The sequence below is a fragment of the Buteo buteo genome, chromosome 7 (genome assembly GCF_964188355.1).
Source record: "Buteo buteo chromosome 7, bButBut1.hap1.1, whole genome shotgun sequence".
NCBI lineage: Eukaryota > Metazoa > Chordata > Aves > Accipitriformes > Accipitridae > Buteo > Buteo buteo.
In genome coordinates, this window is record NC_134177.1 from 31081632 (window position 1) to 31099247 (window position 17616).

Consider the following 17616-nt stretch of genomic DNA (forward strand, 5'->3'; position numbering starts at 1 on the left):
GGGGGGGGGATGTGAACATTGTCGTGGCTTAGTGGTACACAACATGCTCTTGGTGTTTAAAAGGAAACCATTTGTCACGAGGGCTGGTCCTGCTTAAAACTCCACAAGAGGCCAAAGCCCATGTGATTGTTTTAATTGATACAGGGAAGCTAATGAAATGAGGATGTGGTAAGCTTTGCCACACTGTAAAATCTTACTTAGAAAATTATCAGTTTGTAAAAAAAGCTAAAAGGTAGGGGAAAAAAAGTAGTTTCTAATATTACAAAATGTATCCTTTGCACTAAAGTGTAATTCAAGGGAAAGAAAAGGTTCTTCAGAGGGAAAATTCCTGTACATTGAAGAACTGATGAATTTTTACATCTGCTCGCAGTGCTGGGTAAGAGACCTGTCAGAGCCAACCCCCAGACTGGGGTGAATCTCCCAGTAACTCCCCAAAAAACCCTCCCAACAACCACACAACGTTCTTCCAGGTATGGGTGTGTAATGAGGCCTGACTTTCCCTGTGGGTTGTAGGGTGTTGGTTTAATCTGTGAGGTGCAGTTTATCCTAACTGGTTTGTTGTGGAAAGTTAGCTTTGCTTGAAATGTTTTTATCGCTCTACAATCTCTCCTTTATACCTCTTGGCCTTTACAAGTCAGCCGCTGGGCAGAAAGGCTGCAGCTCCTTCACCTGGTCTGGAACAGGTATAAATAATTTTAGAACTTGATTTATGCATACAGAAAGGTCTGTACAAACATATAGTCTTCGCTCATAGCAACGGCCTTTATTGTTATTGCTGTTGTGGTCAATCACTACAGCTCTTATGTCACTTGTTAAGTAATGTAAGGAAAAAAAACACAAACCAGGGATAATACTCTGCAATTTGCTTGTAAAACAGTATGTTTGGGGAGTTTATAAAAACAGTGTAAACTACGCCTTAGAGAGCTAACTGATCTGTTGTATTTTTATTGACCAGAATGAAACCAAAGATCACTCTGAGTTGTACTTTCTGTTTATAATTTACAGGTCTATTTTACTTGTCCTTTAATAATACAACTAACAAAACAGGACCCTTCTGAGCATGAATAAACACAGAAGAAAACAGTTCTTGGGAAAAGAAAGCTCTACAGAGTCATGGAAAGGCTCCAGTAAATGTTGAAGGTTTATTGTTGTAAGCTTTATGTTTGCCTTTTTTCTTCCTTAAAGATAAATAGAGTTTGGTAGTGAGAAGAGGAAGTGCATTTGAGTGTACACAGCAGAGGAAATTAAAGTCTTCAGAGCTTTTTCTATGCTGAGTTGTATAAGGACCGAGCACAAGGGTCTGAGCTTAAATGCAACTCCCAGACCAATGGAGGAAGAGTGCATGGGCATGGGCCCCAGATTAGGCTTCTTGCTGTTTTTTCCGTTCTCACAGCAGTCTCATCCGAGGCAATGCAGCTCTGCTATATCAGAGCTGATCTTCAGCACAGGTAGCCATGGGTGGGGATCGAGGTTGCAGAGCCTGTTGGTGCACTTAACCTTGACAAAATGTAATCAAGATGGTCAAGTTTCCTTCCGTAAGCTTTTGAGTAACTCACCAAAAGCCTGTACAGATCTCCAGCACTTCTCTTTCTAAGGCTTTTCCCTGCAGACTGTCTGGCAGTTTATACTTTGATGAAAAACAGCTGTTGACTATGAAACCACAAGACATGGTGGCAGCTTTCTCTAGCCCTAAGGCCTGCCAAAAGGAAAGATATCTTGCTATACAAAGAGAAATACAGCTAAAATTGCATATCTAAAATTGCTCATGTCTTCATCCTCTGCTGGAGGACAGCTCTACTCTTACTTGTCTGTGGCAGCCAATGCCATTTCAGAAGTAAACTATGATTATGGTAGAGGCTTAACTTTGCATAAGAAAGTTGGAGTAGTAATGAAACGCTTTCTTTCAACAGGACAAGGCAGGCAGTGAAGTAGATTGTGGACATTCCTCTGTGGTTGTTAAGTTTTGTCATCCCTTTGATTACTGGTCTTTTGACTACGTAGTGGAGGATAATGCTCAGAAAACATACCTGGGTGCCCATTCCAGTTCTAGAGAAAGAAAAGGCTTCTCAAAACAGGAATATCAAATCCTTAGAGACTCCATTACTAGAAATGGTAAGGAGGGATATTCACCAAAGGACAGATTTCAATGAATGTGAATGTTGTGCTTTGTCTTCCAAACCACTCAGAATGTGGTGTGGTAAAATAAAAAGAATCCTGCTTCTTCCTGAGCTGGAACAACATGAGTCTGTCAAGTCTTCCACAAATTCCTGGGATCATCAGCCTTGTTCAGGAAGTGCTGAATGATACAAACAAGTGCTTTATTTATAGGAGACTTGGGTTAATTTTTATTCCCGTATATAATTGTCTTGGTTTCAGCTGGGATAGAGTTAATTGTCTTCCTAGTAGCTGGTACAGTGCTATGTTTTTGAGTTAGGTATGAGAAGAATGTTGATAACACTGATGTTTTCAGTTGTTGCTAAGTAATGTCTAGTCTGAAGTCAAGGATTTTTGAGCTTCTGATGCCCAGCCAGCAAGAAGGCTGGAGGGGCACAAGAAGTTGGGAGGGGACACAGCCAGGGCAGCTGACCCAAACTAGCCAAAGGGGTATTCCATACCATGGGACGTCACATCTAGTATAGAAACTGGGGGGAGTGGAGGTGGGAGGATCTCCGCTTGGGGACTAACTGGGCATCGATTGGCGGGTGGTGAGCAATTGCATTGTGCATCATTTGTATATTCCAATCCTTTTATTATTACTGTTGTCATTTTATTAGTGTTATCATTATCATTATTAGTTTCTTCTTTTCTGTTCTATTAAACCTTTCTTATCTCAACCCATGAGTTTTACTTCTTTTTCTGATTTTCTCCCCCATCCCACTGGGTGGGGGGGAAAGTGAGTGAGCAGCTGCATGGTGCTTAGTTGCTGGCTGGGGTTAAACCATGACAATCATTGATGCAAGGTACTTCAGCAGAGGCAGCTTAATTTGTTATAAATGTATTCACACAGAACAAAAATTCCTGGAAAATGATTATTTCACTAGTTGCACAAGTCTGTTTCTGACCCCAGAGGTGTTTGAAAAGGAGGGTCTGCAGTGATGTTCCAGCTGTAGGAGTAGAGTATTTCTGCTGCAACGACCTCTGAGGAATATGGAAGGTTTGACTAGTTGTCTTGTACAATCTGATCTGAGTTTTTTGTGGTAAATCCCGTGGTCACAGTGCTGAGAGGGGTAGGAGCTCTGAAAACTTATTTGTTCTTGACAGCAGCTGGTCTAAACATCAGTCCCGAATTACACCCTGCTGCTGAAACGATGGTTCAGAGGGCCAGCTAAATTCACCAACTGTTTTCTGCTTTCTCTTGTACAGCTACACCTTTTTCAAAATTTTTTTGGCTTTAAAAAAATTATTTGGTGTAAAAAGAGCTGTTGAACTCTTCAACTTTATAATCGTTTGTCTGGTACACTGTTCTTTGATCCTGGCTAATACCTTCATCTGTGGTAAAAAACCATATTAGTAAATGTCTGATCATAAAATAATTTTCAAAGGCTCCTTTGTTTATACACACCCTTAGGTGACCTCCTCTGCTAACTGTGAGGTCCTTTTCTAAACTGTCTCCAAAACCAGCCTTCTAGAGCCTCAGTGAGCTGGAGTTCGTCGCCTCAGGGCTGGTATGTATAGCTCTTTGAAAGGCACAGCTGGAGTAAGTGTGGTAACTACATCTACACACCAAGGCATATTGTGGGCTGTGAAGTTATTGTCATATTCCAGAGTTTAAATTTCTGCTGAAGAGCCTTAGCTTGTTTTAGCAATGGAGGTTGTTTGAGCTTGATGTGATAAAGCCATATTTAAAAACTTTTCCTCCTTGCTGGGTATCCTTAGAGGCATTTTTTCCTTTAGCAAAAAAGGTTTTAAGTGTCTTGGAAACTTTGCCTCCTGTTCTGTCTTCTAGACCAAGGCTGGGCATAATTAAACGCATAATTACATTTGTCACTGTTAATATGTACTTAAAAACAGGGCTATAGTTGGAGAACAGTTGCACATCCAACATTGCGCTCCCCCTTAGAAAGAAACAACTCATTTTCTTTTAAAATGCATGTGTGCAGCTGTGGAGAGCACAGCAACACAGCTCTCTGAGCAGGACCACTATTTGTCTTACTGAGGCTTTACTCGGCTCCTTGGCTTCTTGAAACCAGGCTACCCCTCTAAAAATCCCCACTGCATCAGGTCTGTAAAATATCTATACATATATATATATTTTTTTTTTATCATCCAGATCTGCAAAGACAAGATTGACAAAACTTGACAGTTTTGCACACATAAAGCTGCTGTGACATATTTGTTAGCAATGTACAAACCCACAGTATTTCCCATCAAGTGGGTCCCCTGTTGAGCATTTATTTCTCTCTTTACTACTCTATGCATTTCCGATTTAAATTGTCTTAAACAAAAAATTACCATTTCAAATGGAGGACCTTGACTTCTCCCCACCAGAACAAAGAATCTGTCGGTTATTTTTAATAGTCCAAGCCTCTTTCATGATTTTTAAGCTCCGATATTTGTGTGGTTTCAAAGCAACACCTCCTGGCAAGCCTTGGTATTGCTTGTGCAAGCAGAGAGACCTTCCTCTTGTATTGATGATACATGACAAACCAGCGAGAGAGCGGAGTGATATGCAACGATAGTCCCTCGTTGCAAATCGTAGTGTGCAAATCGCAGTGAGTGACGTGAATGTTACGACTTCCACTAGGGGAGAAATAAAAGTGGGGAATGTGTTTCAGAGTTTTTTAAAATGAGAGCAAACATAAGCACTTAGTGCTGTCTTACAGGTATTGCTGCCTTTTTTTATTTTTTTTTTTATTTATACTACATGTGCTGGTTTACAGTGGACAATATCACCAAAAGCAATGCAAAAAGCCCCCCTGTGAAGCCAGCAAACAAAGGATGCTTGCTATCATCCCCATGAACAGTAGTATGGACATTAGTGTTCATCTTTCCCACTCAATTTACTCCCTTTGCTATCCCAACGTAAAACTGACTGGCAGAAAATAGAAGTGTGAATGGAAATTCAGAACGGTTTCAGAAAGCTTTGTTAATGTTCAAAGTATTGCATTCCCTTAGTGCTAAAGCGATGTGGCTGTCCTTATAAGCAAATGAAGATACTACAAAAGACGATAGAAGCATCACAGAAAACCACTAAAGAGCAAGATTACAGTCCCCTTATTCACAGCATCTACATGTGGTTTAAGGTACTATTGTGCTGTATTAGTGTCACCATGAAACAATGCAACACACTGGAATAACTTGAGGAATCAGACATGAAGAATGCCAGGCAATTTATACAGAAGACAGGTATGATGTAAATGTTCATATACTTGTAATGAATAAAAGCAACACTGGTAATTGTAGAGGGCCATTTCTTGAAGGAGACAGTAAAACTGTCAATAATGATAAAAAGGTGTACATAATCAATAAATGTTTCTGCTCTCCATTCCAGATTGCTGGTTGATTTATTGACGTTACTACTAATGAAACTCTTTTCTGTCCAGTAGTGAAGTACGATGTTAAAAGCATCTGTCAAAGTCTGGCACCTCAATATCCAGTTTGGCCACGTAGGCTGCATCCTAGTATTTTGAGAGAACTGGCTGAAAAATTACCTGACTATTGGGGTTGGTATCACTAAATTTTCAAAACCAGGGAAAACCTCAGATGACAAGAAAACCGCTTGGCGGTTTGCCTGCCCTAATTGCACTCAGCCACAAACCTGGTGCAGTGCTATCTATCCACGACAGCCTACGCAGGTAACCAAACTGACTGCTCTGGAGGCCGAGGAGAGGCCTGGCTGGGGCCCGTCCCTTGTCCGAGAGTCCTGATTCTCCGCAGCCTGCCCGGGGCAGCTGGGATTCCCACACGCTCTACTGGCCCGCGGGGAGCCCCTCAGAAACGACCGAGCTGTTCCGGGCATACCGCCGCCCGCCACGACCAGCCGCCTCACGGCCTCCCGCCGCCCGCCCGTGGGCGCCACCCCCCCGACCACGCCCAACCACCGCCCTCGCGCCGCTGCGCCTGCGCGCCCCGCTACTGGCGGCGGAGCGGAGCGCGGCCCCGGAAGTGACGGGGAGAGGCGAGGCCGGTGCTGAGCGGGGCGGTGCTGCCGGCGCCGGACGCGGTGCCCAGGTAACGCGGCGGGGCCGGCCGGGCCGGGGTCCTCCTGTCTCTCAGGCAGCGGGAGGGGCGGCGCGGACACCGGGGGTCGTCCCTGAGGTGAGGGGCTCCGGCTGGCTCCTCAGCCGCCGGCCGCTGTCCGAGAGCGTTGGGCGCCTCTCCTCTCGGGACGGCCAACGGTGCTTCCCGGGTGAGCCCTGGGCGCGCAGGGCTGCGAGCGTCCCGCTGCTCCCGGCTGTCGCTTCTGCTTTGCACGGGCCGAGCCAGAGTTTGTCCCCTCCTGTTTTGAGGCGCGTAGCTTCCATGCTTGCATATTTAAGAAAAAAAAAAAAAAAAGGAGTTCTACGCATTTAAAAAAAGAAGTTAGAGTTATCCGTGGCGCTAGCAGTTTCTCAGCCCTATAACGAAGCCAGGTGTTGGTAATGCCTATTTTGAGGCAGATGAACAATCGCAGGGTATTATCTCCTCTTCCCGGGAAGGAGGAAGCATTTAAGTAAATCTCCAGACAGAATCTGAAGCAGATCATTACCGAGTTAAGACTGTGGCGTCTACCGTAATCCTGTCTGAGCACAACGTCCTAGAGGCTGTTGACATAAAAAAAAAAAAAAAAAAAAATAGCACAAGCTTCTATGGTTTTGTGCCCTGTTCAGTAAAAAAAAAAAGGTAGTGTAGTAATTTTGATGCTTCTCTCATCTGGCGGAAGTTTGGAAGAGTGAAAGGGATGGCTTTAGCAGATGCTTCAGTTGGACTATCTTTGGCTTAGCCCGATAGAATGAAACAAAGTGATAACTGGTAAGAAGTGCAGCACTTAAAACTGTGAAGGAAGACAGCATCTTGCCGCCTTATAGGGAGAAGCAGTTCTTGGGGCAGAATCTAGTACCTCTAGCTTATTTTTGCTAAATGGATGGAGATGGATATAAGTAACACTTGCAAGCATAGTACAGTGAAAATAAAACCTTTAGAGAAAACGGATAGGAGCCTGTCAGCCTCCTTTCTCATTTGAGCTTTGTGGGAGTTTTGCTACTGGAAACGACTAAGACCTTGTTGTGACTTCGTTTGCAGTTGTTCTTCTTTCATCCTCTAGTTTTACTGCTTCAGAGGTAGACTGGTTTTAACATACTGATCTCATCTTCAAAGCAGAGTGAAAAAATAAAGATAAATACTTTCTGCATTCACTCGGAGATGTATTTGATTCCTGATCTGATTGCTCCAAGCAGGCATTTGGGATGTGAGAGGTTACATTTTCATGATAACTATATGTATCAGTAAGTGTGGAATTTCAAGGAGCAGGTTTAACATGCTGTTACTGCTGAAAAGAGTAGCCCTCTGCACCTCTTTTCCATCCCTCTGATTGTCCGTTTTCATGGCCTCTCGTGTGCAGGTATAAGTGGCTGTGTGGTTGGCTGGATTCATCTGTCAAACCAGTCGGTAATTAGCGCCATACAGAAAATGAACTGATGGAGCTGACTGTGTGTCTGTGCTCATGTTAGTATATATAACAGGGAGAGGCAGGTCCACCCATTTAGGCAGTGTTATGCATCAAAATCAGTTAAGCTGCTTGTGAAAGTGTTCCCTGAGGCTGCACTTCCCTGGAGAGGTGAGCTGGCCTAGTGTTTGTGGTTTGGGTTGGTTGGTTTGTTTGTTTGTTTTATTTTGGTTTTGTTTTGATATTTTTTTAGATGAAAGCTGTGCAATACTGTCTGTCTCCTTATTTCATGATATAGCTAATATTCTTAGCCCCCCCCCCCCTCCACTCTTTTACAGTAGAAATATTTTTTATTTTGTTTCCTGAAAAGGTTTACTTCTGGGTGATGACCAAACTGGTGCATGTGGAGGGTTACAAATGAAGAACTGGAGAATTTTTAGAAATTTACCTGTGGTGATTATCATCAATAACTCCACTGGAATCATTGCTAAAACAGATGTTCAGTTTTAGAGAACAAAAGCAGTTTTGCTAAATGTAAAGATGGGAGTACTAGCAGTAAGTAAAGAAATTGCATTTAGACACAAAAAACAGGTGGATAAAGAATTGAAACAGATGTAGTAAACAAAAAATTGCTCTCAGTTGTAGTATGAACTGTATTTTAACAGCTGTTTCTGACATCAGAAAGATCTCTGTCCAAAAAGATGATAAAAGATGAGACTATTAGCAAAACTTTATTTACATCAGAGGCATGCAAAGAATTTTTCTGGCATCTAAACAGTTTGGTGAGCTTCACTAAGACTAAGAACAATTGGCCTGAAAAAAAAAAATCAGTCTTTTGTTTATTGTATTATTTTGACGTCTATGTTAGTACAGCACGTAATAGATTTTATTGAGATATTTAGTAGAGAATAAATACTTCTCCTTGTAATGTCCAAAAGTTTTATATATGCCTTTGTGACATAGTTTAATGGCTTAATTGCAGTGTTAAAATACTACTTTTTGAAAAAGTGCTGAATTTCCAGAACTTGGTGTGGTTTAGTTTTAAATGATTTTTGCACTGTGGCTCCTGCCCCTGTCTTGAACCTGTTCTGCGGTGTACATGTCATATTGTTTAGAACTCCTTTCATGGAAACATTTCCTTTTAGGTCCCTTATTAAAATTATTAAAGCTGAATCTAACTGCTGTTCTTGTAGAATTTATCTTTACAACTTCTCATAAAGAAGGTAAATTGCCCTTTATTATTCTTTGTTAGAAAAGATAGTGTAAGATTTAATAAGTTACTATATCAAATACTCTAGGCGGGTCTTAACAGTACAGTGCTTAAGTTAAATATTGACTTGCTGTATAGGACTTTGGTCTTGTGTAACCCTTGCCAAAGCTGAAGCTGGGAGAAAGGTATTGTGGCAAAGATAATGACAACTTAAAATTACCCCCTACCAAACTGAAGCTAGTCTAGCTGTGCACAGAAGCAGCTAGTGATCACAGATGAGGCTCAGCTTGGTGACACTTGTAACCGATTAAATGTAGAATTAATTCCTCTGTTTCTTTCTTGTCTCTGTTGAAGATAAAAATTAATTAAAATACCATTTAAAGAAAGTGTGAAATAAGGATGTAAAAAATGTTAGTGTTTTTTGCAGTGTAGTCTTTAACTACATAAGCATAAACCTTCCTGTAGAATACTCATGCCCAGTGTTGGTAGTTGCTGCAGCATGATGTGAGTAGGTAATTACGTTAGTACCTGGGGGGTGGTGACAGTCCCCTGTTTCTCTGTAGATAGTGAAATGACTAGAATTTGGGGTCTCATTGCTGGTGCCAAGTCTGGTGGTCCTTTCTAATCTTGCTCTTGCTTATACTTAGACATACCTTTGGCTGGAAGAAATTCTGTGTGCCAGCTGTCAGGATGTCTCGTCTCTGGGACCACGCCTTCCAATGTAGAAGGCTCTTTGTGTTTTATATGCATGTGATCACTTGAAAAAATAAACATTTCTCATTCTTGCAAAGATTCACTTTCAAATATCAACTAAGTGTAACTGGTTTAGTATTTCCAGCCTGTTCCATGCCTCTTTCCTTGCTGTTCTGGGCTTTCTTACAAAGGTCTAAAATCTGGTTGCTAAACTGCATTGAAAATAGAAGAATTTCTCTGGAACTGATGAGATAAATTTTTTTCCTTAGTGATGTGGTGTGTATCATTCTTGAATGCTTTGCTGTGGGGAATAGGAGTTTCAAGCTAATCAGGAGGTTGTTAGCAGAAAAAAAAAGTCATCTAAGGTGCTTTAGGTGAAGGAATTTCTGCATCCTTTAACAGTAAGATATTTTGAGCTGTTTATACGTGGGTGAGGGAATAAGTTATTTTATGTCTTTGGTAAGTCTGGTTTACTGTTAGAATCTAGTTCTAGGAAGATTTTTCTCCTGTGTTATTGAAAGAAGGTTGGGTATGTCATGTCAACTTCACTACAAACTGAGGTTTCGATAGAAGAAACAATTTGTTTTAGATGGAAGATTGGGTTGATAAATCCTGCCTTTTTACTAATTCATTTTGAAAACGTTTGCCTAACTGTGATGGGCATGAATTGCTCCTTGCTCACTCTCTGGATATTCTGGAACATGCATTTATAGACCTGTCTGTGAAGAGCCTGTGGAGTAAAAGGTGGTTCAGACTTTTAGCATTCCTGTCAACTTTTTCCACTTTGTGAATTTAATTTTGTAGTGTGATTCATTTTCAGGTATGTTTCAGAGATGCATGGATGTTTGGTGTGACTGAGATCAAGATTTAGGCTAAACTCCAGATGGCTGTCAGAGGATTACTTTGAGAGCTAATTACGAGTGTTCTTTGTATAAGTCTGAATAGTTACATCACAAAGATTTTTCTTTAATGATTCATCGGGCAATTTATTGGGGAAAAAACCCTCAACTTCTTAACTTTCTGATGAAGCGTGTTTTTCCTTAGCCCAGCTGGCTCATATTGAGCTGTACCCCCGTACTTGCAGGCTATTTTAATGGGTATTAATTTCCTGACTCTGAAAATGAGATCTATGATATCTTTGAAGTCTGGATATCTCTTTTTCTCTGCATGTGTGGCCTCCATTTCTCCTTGCATCCATCTACTGAGTAAGCGTACTGCTGTGTTGTGAGCTGTGAACAAATATCTCTGCCCATGGTTGATTCAGGTGTAGACTTCGTTGAGTTAGTGAATGCTATTTTTAGAGTTCCCTCAGGGAGAAGGTGGTCAGCCTATCTAACCTCAGAGCTGAGCAGAGGGGAGTGTAGCAATGTCAGCTTTGGTGTCACTGTGTTGGATCAGCTGTTGGTGGTGGTTCTGTCAGAGATGATCCTGTCTTCTGCAAAGGGGTGTTAGCGGGGTCATCCAGCAGCAAGTTGGTGAGAAAACATTCATTTTACTCGGTTGGTTTGTTATTGTTGCCAGGAAACACCTTGTCCACATTTCAGAGACTTGTGAGTTATGGCTGCTCCTACCTTAGCTGAACAGATTTGCCCTACGACTCATAGATAAAGGTCAATGCTCCTGACATCTGCAGCTCCGGGTCACTGTGCCAGTCTATCTTGTCCAGTTGCATTGTCACTGTCTTATTTGGTGTCTGGTGCTGCAGCCACTACAGTTTTGGCCTTTGGTCTGTGGCAGGATGGCTTAGGGCTAAAGGCGATGAAGTTTCCTCTCAATTATATCCCTCCCTGTTTCTGGACTACTCGGGTACCCCTCGAAGACTGGTGCTGTTGTATCCTGTGCTGCTGCTGGCTTCAGATCAGCCAAACACCTGAATGTTGGTGGAGGTGGAGAAGACATAGTGCTGGGGTCTCATGCTGATGGTGCCATGCACCTCAGCAGGTAGCAAATTGATTTCTGAGTTTTCCTTATAACAACCTGAATGCTAAAGTTTTAGTGTTGCTCGGTGGCATTAGGACACCCCTTTGGGAATGAGAATTTTTAAAAATTGCTTTAGTCATAGGGTTGGTGGGAGGACTTCTCTCTCTTCATATCTTCCTAAGTAAAGGTTAGTATGTCATATAGCTGACACAGAGTGCTTTGACCTTCCTGCTTCACTTACAAATAGAGCGCTCTTTTAATGGGTTATTTACATTCCTCAAGGTACAGTGTCCTGTAGTTTCGATGTACTTGCCTGTCTGTAATGGGAGGAAATACTGGTGCTGGTTAACTGGTTTGATATGCTCTCGTGATTAGAGACCTCCTGCAGGTGGTCTCTGGGCAGAGATTGAACAAATGTGCTGGCTGTAAGCTACAAGTATTATTTTTGTGTTCAATCATCCATTGCCTCTTCCTGGGGGCAAGAGCTCTCTGGGGAGAGATAAGCTAAATTGTTGATGGGTGCTGTTCAGTGCAGTCAAGTTCAGGAGCTCAGTAAGCTGACCAGGTAGGCAGTCGACTGAGGAGATACCTGTATAGAAGCCTCCTAGTCCTCAGAGCCATAGGGAATATTTGCAGAGTCTTTTTTTTCCCCCTGTGTCTAGGGCCAGAATGCTCAAGTTGCAACAGAAAGAGTCGTCATGATGTCCCGAAGAGATGAAAGGATTTGTACAGGCTTTCCTTTGCTTTGTCAGGGAACAGTTGGGACCTTGGGACCAGCGCCTCGAGCTTGCTGGCGAGCTGGCTGCTTTCCCGTGGTTCCGAACACACTGAAGCAGCAAAGATCGTTCCCCAGATTCTGAATGTGAGATTTGGACAGTGCCCTCTTCAGAAACTGGATTACCATGAAGTTGATCTCTTTGCCTTCATTCTAACAGAAACTGTCAGTTCTCTTTTGAAAAATCTAATCTAAGCCCAGGCTTCCTGATTCATGAGGTGGGAGGCTAGTGTATGTCTGAGCCCAAATTGGCTGACACACAAGGTTCTGCAACATGTGATGCCTTGTGTTGCATCAGATGATGGATGGGTGGTTTTGTTGATTCCCTCCTGGCCAAGGCATCCTTGAACCTTCTGCCTATTTTGTGGGAGGCCAATCTGGTTGCAGGACCGAAACAAAACCCTAATTTCAGATTTGTGTTGCATCACATGGTCTGGGTGCTGGGTAGTTCTTGACACTTACAACAGCCTGCTCTTGTCCAGTACGAGACTGTCATCAGTACCAGGAAAGATGGTAGTAAAGAACCTGCTCGGCCAAATGGCTAGTTTCCCCTCTTTGTGCTCAATGAGTTCACTATTTTCTTTGGAGGTCACAGTACTTCATACTCCTTCATTTCTCTTCTTTCCTGCTAAGTCATGCCAGGTGGCTCCCTAAGATTTCATTTCAGTCTTTTTTTCCGAAACCTCATACCTCCAAGGCAGAGGTCTTACACCATACTTGTGTGTTGAGAGAAGACTTTTTTTTTCTCCATAATCAGAGGATTAAATCTTCCAGACATTCTTTGAAGCTACTTCTGAGAGAGCAAGGCTATTTCCAGAGTCACTTGGAGGTGCATTAGAGACTCTTAGGAGTTTGTTTGTGCTTTGTGTGATGAGAGATATTCCTTGTCCTCCTTTCCCCCGGGCTAGCTCGGATTATGCTGATAGTATTAGTGAAGAACACTTCCAAGTCTGATGTCACTCTACAGCAAAAACCTGGAGGTTTGTTAAGATACTCACCAAGCACTGGGACTTTGCAGAGTCAGCCAGGAATGAAACTGCATTTTGTGGAGCAAAATGTACTGAGGTTGCTGTTTGCATGGAGGACTCTGATGCTTCTTTTTAGGTAGCTGCGAAAGGGTAGCTCCAAGCAGAGCTCTACACACGTGTGTGTGCGCAAAGTTACTTGAAGTTACAGGAGAGCTGCTTTTAAGTGGCTGGTGGTCTTTAATCTGTATTGTCTGTATGACACTCTACTCCTTCTCTCTTTGTAGTCCTTTCAAACTCCAGCAGCAAGTCAACAAGAACTATGAGTTTGGGATATATGCAAAACCTCTGTACCTGTGAGCCTGCAGAGGGGTGTGGTACTTGCCCTGCAGATATGGCCAAAGGGGAAAAAAAATCTTGGGGAGGCTATGCATCTCAAGCAGTCAAGTGTGAAAGTGAAAATGGATATTATATACTGAGCTGTAATTATTGGGAAGTAGGTGTTTTTTCTGAACTTCCTGGCTAGTGGGAACCTTGAGAGTGTGACCTGAGTAATGTGAAAGAGATGGAGGGTTTCACTGGCTTGAGTAGTGTTGTGACTTTCACAGACCCTTCCAAAAGGACAGAATATTGATAATAGGAACTGCAGGACATGCTGTGTTGAAATTTTGTCTGCCTAAGTAGCTGCTAGTCAATTCCATTAATGTTTGCATATTTAATAAACTTTTAATGTTGGATTTTAATGAGTTGGCAGTTATCTCTGAACATCCAGCAGCAGCAGTCACAGGGTCTAGGTGGCTCTCAAATGCGGATTTCTCTCACTTAGAAGGCACGTGGCCTTTCCTTGGGCAGTTAGCACTTGACAGGATATAGCATGCTTTGATTCAGTTTGTACTGATGTACATCAACAATGAATTCTTAATTTGGATGGAGCCCTAGGGTTAAGTTTTCAGGGGAGAAATCTTTTTAAAAAGCTGGATATGAGAGAACATGACCTTCGTTAATCTCGTAACACACCGTTTATCTACTTGGGATGATTCTTGCTAGTGATCTAATTATTTTGGCTGCAAAATGAGCCTCCTAGGGAATTTGTTTCTAATGTGGCATTTGCTCATTTACATTCCCAGTGCTTTTGCTTTGCCTTTTCAGCCTTATTTTCCAAATGTGTATCAAACTCCTCAGAATCCCAAGCAGGCTAAGAAGTGCCCTGATTGTGCTGCACACTTGGAACCAAGTGTCCCTAATGAGATTAAGGAAGCTAATATATTATCAAGAGAACCTTGGCAAAATTCAGCAGAAAAGTTCAGTGTTCATGCTTTTGAGATAAACCTAAGTGCAGTAAAATATGCCAGTATGTAAAATGTAGCAGGCAAGGTAAAAAGGGACTTTTGATAACAGTGTAATTCTCAGTTCTGGCACCAGTGTGACTTTAAGTAAGTCACTTCCCCATTGCCAATCTTTAGGATAAATTCTCAGTATGCTACTGTAATGTAGATAGTAAATGTGTAAGCTGTGAGGGTTGCAAGGGTAAAGAAAGAAGCCCTTGCTGCTGCCTTTGAGATAAGACAACATAGTAATTCAGTAACTGGACCCATCAGATTGGTTTCAGATGACCTTTCAGTGTGCCTGGTAAAAAGCAGGAAGAAATGTAATGTTTATGTAATGTAGTATCTTTATCTGAGAGCTGTATTTTAAATTGAAGTTCTTTTTATATCTCTAGAATACCAGGTTCTGAGAGGAAGAGCAAAGCGAGTTAACGACAAAAACTGATGGACCATTACATCTTCCAGAATGAGCCTATTCACATTTTTCTACTGGAAACTAACATGTCTTGAAGGTGAGTAGGTTTTGTATGTGACAGATGAGCTGCCCAGTGTCTTGGGCCTTGACCATCAATCTTCCCAAAGACAGATCTGTCCTCATTTCAGGTTAGTGTGCAACTGCCTTTCTGGGCTGGCACAGCCCATAGAGGCATGCTTGAAAATATGTATTTTGTCATTGGGAGAAATATATAGGAAGTAGGTAATATTTTCCATCATACCAATTAACTGTCATTAATTTGGAAGCTCTTGGAAAAGCTAGAGTGCTTAGTGAAAAAGGCGAACCATTGGGAACATGGGTATTTTTTAGGGAGTGGAGAAAATGCAGGTGTTATGTTTGCAGGATGAGAAAGTTAAGTTTGTCAGACAAACTTTTGTTTAGTTTGGTGAATGTATTAAATTAGGCAAGGCATTTTCAAGTTCTGTTCCAGTTGTACCTCAAATGGTATTATCAGCGTTCAGAGTAGCTGAAGAAGAGTGCTTGCCATCACAGACAGTAAATTAATTTCACCAAAGTAAGGAACATAATGCTTGAATGAAATTAAATCAGAATTATATTTTGTAGAGTTTGTGATCTCTTTTATGTTATATGTGTACTCAGCCCCTTAGGGCTATAGGCAGTGACCATACAGTATTATTTTAAAATCCTTTAATAACAGAAACCAAAATGGGAAATGTCACGTAAGACCTGCGCTCAACATTGAAGTAAAACCAGGATTTCTGAGACAAACAGTAAATGTTTAAAATATCTTGTTTTAGACTTTACTGTCACTTTAATAAATAACATATAAAAGGAAGCCATAAGCCTATGTAAGCTTAGGTTCGCCTGCTTAGCAGCATTAATTCTGATTTTTAATTAGGTTAATAAATTTGCTTTTCTGTTTGTTACTTTATTGATAATGAATATGTCTATTTTTCGGTATAAGCAACCTAATGCCTATGAACTCAAAGCTAATAGAGGAGTGTAAGTGGTGAAAAATAGGTCTAAGTTGTTGTCAATTGTCATTCTGTCTGCACAGAAATTGTTCTAAAATGTTCAGCATTGGAGTCAGAGGCCTCTTGTGTGTAAATGCTTTTTGCTGTGAGGAAAAAGGCCTGATAGAAATTCAGCCTACACTGAACTTGGTTTTCCTGTGTTTTTGCATATTTAAAGCTGTGTCTCATTATCCATGTGAGTTACTTAAATATTTGTAGATTTGGTAGTGCTGATGAGCTTGTCATGAGTGTAGCACTTGACAGAGATAGAAGGGGATGCAGTGTCGGGGCCCTTACTACTAGAGGAAGAAAAGACTTGTAGCTGGAGAGAGAAATACTGTTCACGTTCATTTGTGCTATTTGGTCTCTGGTATACTCTGCACAATTCTGCATAAAAGGATAGAAACCTGAAACCTCCAGACAAAAAGATGTTACCAAGTTCTAAAAGGTTCTCTTGTTTTGACTAGTTGCCTGTGTTTTGCGTGTGTCTTCTTTAGAATCAATAGGATGAGCTGTGGAATGTTTTGGGAAAATGTATGAGTAACTTAATTTATATATGTTGGAGCCATTGGGAGTTTGTATGGAAAATTAGTCCTGGAGGAAAATGATTTGCAGTACTGGGTCCATGTTCCTGAATCAGCAACTTTGTTTCTGAGTAATTTTTCATTAATTGTAAGTGCGTTGCCCTGGGTGTTCCTTACAGCTGTGTGTGGAGAAAAGTAATATTGAAGTGCTCAAAGGTACAAACTGAGGACACCTGAATATCTTTTTTTGTGAGTTGGGACAACTGGATTTTGAATTTCTATTGTTATATGTAGTAAGACACTGACAACTCCTGGAAGACTTTAAATAGGAACTTGCTATTGATGTTTCACACTTTCTACCTAATAATGTGGAAGCTAATCTAATGCTACGGAAAAGTAGGATGTGTTGCAAGAGCCGTAAGTTGAGTGTTTTCCATGCATATGGAAAAAATAACAATTTTTTTCTGTACTGTATTTGCAATCTAAACATTCAAAAAATGCTGGTAGATCTTGGAGTGCTGTAGTATCTTCTTCTACATATATGTAAAGAGGCTGCAAATGGTTATGTATCTGTATAATGATCTTCAGCTGTTTTTTTGGGGGAAGGATATTTTAAGTGCGGTCTGTGAATTCTGCACAAGTAACTATCTGTATATTAATCTCCAATATTAAAAAGTTCTTGTGATGTTTGAGTGATTGCAGAAGTGTGTGGTTTAAACTACATGCTGTTCATGTGTGGATGAAGGATGTTTTGAAGGTAAAGGTGTTACCTAGGAACCCTTTTGCCCCCAAAATCTGGAAATTTAGGGAATCTCACTTGGAAATATTTATTCTGCTGTAGTCTGTACTTTTCTGTTGATGTGGATGAATAGAAATACATCTTCTTCCTTTTGCTCTCTTCTTTTTCTTCTACTTTGACATTTTGTGCGAAGTGCAACTTTAATGTGGGGAGAAAGATTGTGCAACAGGGTAAAGAAAGAGGTAGAGTGAAAAGAGGGTATTTTGCTGCTATAAGGCTTCTTTGTTCTTTGAGGTCAGGAAGAGCTGAGCTGCCAGTGATTTCATAAGCTCTTCTATTACCTGTTCACATACTGGTCAGTTAGCCTAAATGGATGGATCTACCTCTGTATGAGTCTTTAAGTAAATATC

The 17616-nt window shown here is 41.3% G+C and overlaps 1 protein-coding gene across 3 annotated transcripts in view; it reads left to right on the forward strand.

Annotated features, from left to right (window-relative positions):
* Positions 1-6112: 6112 nt before the first annotated feature.
* The window catches only part of MAP3K13 (mitogen-activated protein kinase kinase kinase 13), an 80944-nt gene continuing 69440 nt past the window's right edge, over positions 6113-17616 (forward strand). For all 3 annotated transcript variants that reach the window (XM_075032185.1, XM_075032183.1, XM_075032186.1), the window contains exons 1-2: positions 6113-6171; positions 14869-14985. The gene's annotated coding sequence lies outside the window, so the exon portion shown is untranslated. The remainder of the gene's footprint in view (positions 6172-14868; positions 14986-17616) is intronic.